Source organism: Tyto alba, unplaced genomic scaffold, assembly GCF_018691265.1.
Source record: "Tyto alba isolate M040663 unplaced genomic scaffold, T.alba_DEE_v4.0 Super-Scaffold_13, whole genome shotgun sequence".
Classification (NCBI taxonomy): Eukaryota; Metazoa; Chordata; class Aves; order Strigiformes; family Tytonidae; genus Tyto; species Tyto alba.
Genome location: NW_024881275.1, coordinates 45,057,050 through 45,062,381, shown reverse-complemented (window position 1 = coordinate 45,062,381; position 5,332 = coordinate 45,057,050). Strand labels below are relative to the sequence as shown.

Here is a 5,332-nt window from a genome sequence, read left to right as displayed (position 1 = left end):
TGTGCATTGCCGGTTTATATTTCTATTACTGTCATTGTTTTCTTTTTATTAACATTATTAAACTGTTCCTATCTCAACCTGTGAGTGTCCCTTTACCCCTCCAATGCCCACCCCCATTCCCAGGTGTGGGAGGGAGGGTGGGTGATCAGCTGCGGAGTGGTTGGCTGCCGACCAGGCTCAAACCACAACATCCTGCTAGACAGCCAAAGGAGGATGGATGTTCTCTGTTGAAGATATCAGTGCTCGGACATTTGAGCAGCATCTCAGTAACAGAGAAAACATGTTTTTTTAGCAAACAATACCAGGTCTGCAGAAACCAGTTCTTGCTTCTTGTCACCAGATGGTGCTCCAGTGCTGGACAACTGCTGCCTCAGTCACCCACTCAAGCACCATGTTCTGAAGCTTTGGGCTGCCTGGTCTCCTACCAGATCATTTTCATTAATCTCTTTTGTACTTTTGATTGCCTCTGGCTCAGGCCCTTCATCGGCAAGGGTGAGTGAGCCCCCAGCCTGCTTCTCACGAGTAGTTTTTTAATTGAATTGGTTAGTTCACAGGATTTGTCCAAAATGGTGTGTGGTGTGTTTGTCACCTCTTGTATTACTCCTACAGCATGCATTTCTAGTTGGATCTGGCCATGCTTCAGGCCTTTTCTGCTCACCAGATCTCTTTTTTGAGCATGGCATTTTCCTGTCATTATTAGTTACTTCTTCACCAAAGATTCCAAAGCCTTCTAGTTTTGTTCAAGCACCTCCAGCTACACTGAAGACCAACTGGATAGACAATGTTTGACATACTTGGAGTGACTGTCTTCAGGATAGTTTTGTTCTCGTGTAGAGGTCTTGAACCTGGGAAGAAATCAGGCAATCCTTCATCACTGTCATTCCCTGCACAACACACAAGTCTGGGGAAGGAGTGGTCAGATGAACTCAGACCTGAAAATGGGACAACTCTGCATGGGGAGTTCAAATGTTCTGGGTACCCTGGGTTTCCTCTGAACCCCACAAGGTATCCTCTGGGCTGGGGGATATTTTTTGTCACAGTGGGAAAACTGCTGCCCTGCTCCTGAGGTGGTCCCACAGAATATTGCAGTTTGTTTTGCTGAGAATAGATTGAAATTTTTAGATAAACTGTTTCCCAATCCCAAGAGTTTCCCAGTGGGATGATGCTCTGCCCATTAGAATAATATGGATTGTTTCCCAAAGGCTTAGGAATGGACATGCCACAGGGTGGAAAAGGATCCCCCCAAGGCCCATGGAAGAATCTCATCATAGAGAATGTTCTCCCTTTGGTTTGAGGAGTTGTCTGTTGTGCATTGAAAACAGAACTCCTGTCTAGGTGGATTATTAGGGACGTACTGGAGATTTTCATACTGTCTGTCTGGGATAAACTCAGTATCTGATGAGAACTGCCTTGACATCCATGATGTTTGCCCAGAGGAGTTGGGTCCAACTGAACTGACTGGTCCATTTTCACAAAAGAGGTTCCCCTGCCTCTGACTTGAATCAGGAGGATAGGATGGTTTTCTGCATAACCCTCCTGGGCTCAGATGAGGAATGCTGTCCTATGCACTGCTCTTGGATAAACTGTATTTTTCTTCTGAACATAAGGACTATCCCTCTGGATGGTGACTGAAGGGCTCAATGAATGCAGCATTGACTGCTGTCATGTTGCCTGCCTCACTATGAAATATGTGATGTTCTGCTTGTTGCCCCATGCAAGGTGTTGCCTTTCAGAGTACAAAGGTCTAGTGTCTTGGTTCTCCTAGTCATACAGACAAGTTTCTGCCTCAGATGGATGGCTCCTGGCATTTAGCAATGACCCTTTGTGTCTTGGCAGGTAGGCTGCCCACATCTTGGAACTGGGAGACTCACCAACATTTTCCACTGGGAGGTGTACAATTTCCTTTTGCTCTCTTGATTTCAAATGAGGGCCTCATGAACTGTTTTGGGGAGGGAAGATGCTTTGTATGTAGACAGTGTTATCATCTCTGTAAGACAGTGTTCTTTCCCAGTGACCATCAGGAAAAGAGTTTCTGTCTTCTGGTCTGGCAGTTTCTCCTCTGAGTGCTGAAATCCTCCTTCCCAGGCATATGAAGGTCTTTGAAAGACATATCCAAAATAAAGATTCTGGTGAGGGAAAAGACAAGGCATTTGTAATGTCACCAGGGAGTTGTAATACCTTTTCCCACTGCTCCTTTTGCATTCATGTTTCAGACATGTTTTAGCAATGGAAGACTGACTTTACTGGGCAGAGGTTCTGCATAGCTGTGAGCCTTGGGAAAGTGCTTGGGGGAGACCTTGCACCTGGCGTCTGTTATCATAGCATAGCAGTGGACAGAGAGCTGCTGTGAGTGCACAGAGGCAGAATTGGGCAAGTACTGCAGGGAGACACAGGTATACTGGTGCCAGGAAGCCTAGTACTGGGAAGCAAGATAGTCAGGATGTGTGCCTACAGAGCGTTGTGCACCAAATAAGCCAGCTCCTGAGCTGGAAGCATGAAGCTATGTCAAAGCTACAGCCTGTAAAGCCAGACCCTCTACCAGTGCAGACAGGCTGCTTCTGAGGCCCCAGATGCTTGTTAGGCCACTAGGTTGTGCCCCATAAGCAGACCAATTCATTGAGAGCATGCTGAATGGAACTAGCCATGTTTTGACCAAACAGCAGCTGAAGTTCCTCACCTCACACTTGAGAATAATAGAAACTCACTCCACCCAATCTGGGAACAATGAAGAAATTTCCACTCCCTGGTCCTCTTCAAGTGCAAGAGAAATCTCCCACACACATGCTGAGAGCAACAGAAGCAGTCTAGCCCCAAAGAAACCTGCCTTCTAAACTAAAATATTTCGGCAAATGACATCATCAAAGCTTCAGCACCTAGGTTTGTCTTTGTCCACATCTGGTGATATGACCAGACCATAGTATGAAGGAGCTTTTCTGCCTCACTACTCTTAAATTACAAAATATGCAACTTCAAACAGCTCCTACACTGGGATGGCATCATAACTTTTGCAGTTCTTTAGGGAAAAAGGAAAGAACAGTGACCTCTGTCTTCAGCTTGCCAGTACCCGGTCATCTCAGAGGCATCATGTTGTGGTTCACATCCTTGGATTGCATTAGAAAAAGCAGAGATCTGAAACGCAACCTCTGAAACCAAGTGTTCCAACAACTTAGATGCTTACTTTGCCCTTGGGCCAGGAATTCCATGTCAGGACTAAGACATGTTTCCAATATAGGTCTTTGGTAAACAAGAGCAAACTCATCAGGAAGCACTTCTGGTAAAAATATGCTACTATTAAGATTTTAAATTCTTGATCAGCCCTGGTCATGCATCATGCTGCCTCTAAGGTAGCAGGTCAGGTAACAAGAGGCACATCTTTTTACAACTGAAGACCCAGACTATATCCCTAAAGACATAGAATTTCTTAAAAGCAGCCTACTTTCACATTTGCACTGTAGGTCAAAAAAAAGGTCCAGACTATGTTAGCCTTTCCCGGGTGTTTCTCTCAGGCCTTGTTTTTCAACAAGTGTATTACTCCAATCTAGTAACCTTAGATCACACAGTAAGACATGTCTCTGGACCCTAAGGCTATCTAGGGGAGAGCAGTTTATTCTCATGCAAAGGAGGAATACCCCACAGAGCTCCTCTGCCAAAGACCCAAAGGACCCATCGTGGCCTTGTGCATGGGCAAATAGTTGTGGTTGGTCTTTACAAGCACCATTTCTAGCTGGAAAGTGCAGGATCGGCTATTGCCTCACATTCTATATTGATTTAGAAGCTGATGTTGCTTTGCTACTAGTGCAAATACTTGGTCAGAAATTATGAAAGTTATGGCAAGAAGAAAAGTTTCTATACTTTGCAGTGAGTTTGGGCAAGAGGTAGACTACACAAGCAGTAGAGATGTCAAGGATTAGTCACTGTGAAAACAGGAAGAACAGAAACAATGAAAGGACACACTTCTTAATAATGGTGAGCTCAGAAAAGAGTGTTTACCAAACTGCATCATCTGTGTAGAAATAGACCATCATTGTTCCACAGGTAACTGAAGTTTCTACATACTAACCTTTCACTCCAGTTTATAATCCACAGGTCGTGTTGTTATGTTATAGTGTGTGACAGCATGGTTAAATGTCATGCTATGATTGCAATTTCTTTCTCCTGCTTACACATATGTATGACACAGTTGATAGTGTCAAGATGTCTGCCTCTGTTGGCAAACAGCCTGAAAACACACCTGATTTCAGTGAGAACTACCCTGTTCCTCTTAAAGGTGTGCTAACTCCAGTGTCCATTTTTATGACTGCCTACCGACCCAAGTCAAATGAAGCTATGCTGAGGGAATTAAATATGACCATATTTGACCATGGCAAATCCAATTAAAACTCAAAGAGGTGTGCAGAATATTGAAAAATAATTTCCTTGTTTCATTTTGCTTTCTAATTTGACATGAGACATGGATATCCTTTGGCAGGGATTATTGTCCACTATATCACACTAAGACAGCATTTATATCAAAAGATATGACAATATATATGCAATATTTGTTTCCGTCTGAATGCTTTTTGTCTATCTGCATCTGATTCAAAGCTTGATGATGTCTGTGGAAAGAGTATCATAACTACAGCCTAAAAATTGTCTAAAAATATGGAAAAAATTAAGAAGTAAATTTATTTACCTCCTCAGTTTTTGTTCCAAATCCAGCTTGTCAGAGCTGGAATAATAATAAAAAAGTAACTGTCATAAAAAGGACAATTCACATTTGATAAAGCAGTATTTGCAACTGCTGTATCATCAGAATATCCAAATCAATGTCTGTTTTTATTCCACTGTGAAATATAGTTTTTGTAATACATTTCTTGTCAGAAAGAAAGGTTCTTGTTGCTTTGTTTCCATGGAATAAAATCATGTTCACCAGCTTTTTGTCAGCCTTTTTCTGAATGAAGGAAAACCTAAGGAAGATGAAAACTAAATAGAACAAAATTAAAGAAGGGCCAGCATTTGATTTTAATAATAAAGCCTCTAGGATGAGAGAGGTTTTTTGTAGAAAAGACAAATATTTGCAGAAATAGGGCTATTATGGTAAATATTTTCTAACCAGTTAGAAGATAAAGATTTTTATAATAGATCTGGGAGTTTTTTAACTTTGTCTTACTATTGGTGAGAGAATAGTAAATAGCAGATTGACAATCAATAGCAAATAGCAATCAAAACTTTCCAGTGGTATCCATGACTAAGAAAAACATGAACATACTAAGCAGAGATACTGACACTCACTGGCACTGCCCAGGACATCCCAAGGAGGCATGAGAAAGATGGTGCATCATCAACCCTCACT

General features: G+C 42.3%; 1 long non-coding RNA gene across 1 annotated transcript; it reads right to left on the bottom strand.

Annotated features, from left to right (window-relative positions):
* Positions 1–669: 669 nt before the first annotated feature.
* Positions 670–4,707, bottom strand: LOC116965540. The gene is made up of 3 exons (XR_004409457.1): positions 4,673–4,707; positions 1,872–2,126; positions 670–845 (listed from the first exon to the last, which is right to left on the bottom strand). It is a non-coding gene; the product is annotated as an uncharacterized LOC116965540 (long non-coding RNA).
* Positions 4,708–5,332: the final 625 nt, after the last annotated feature.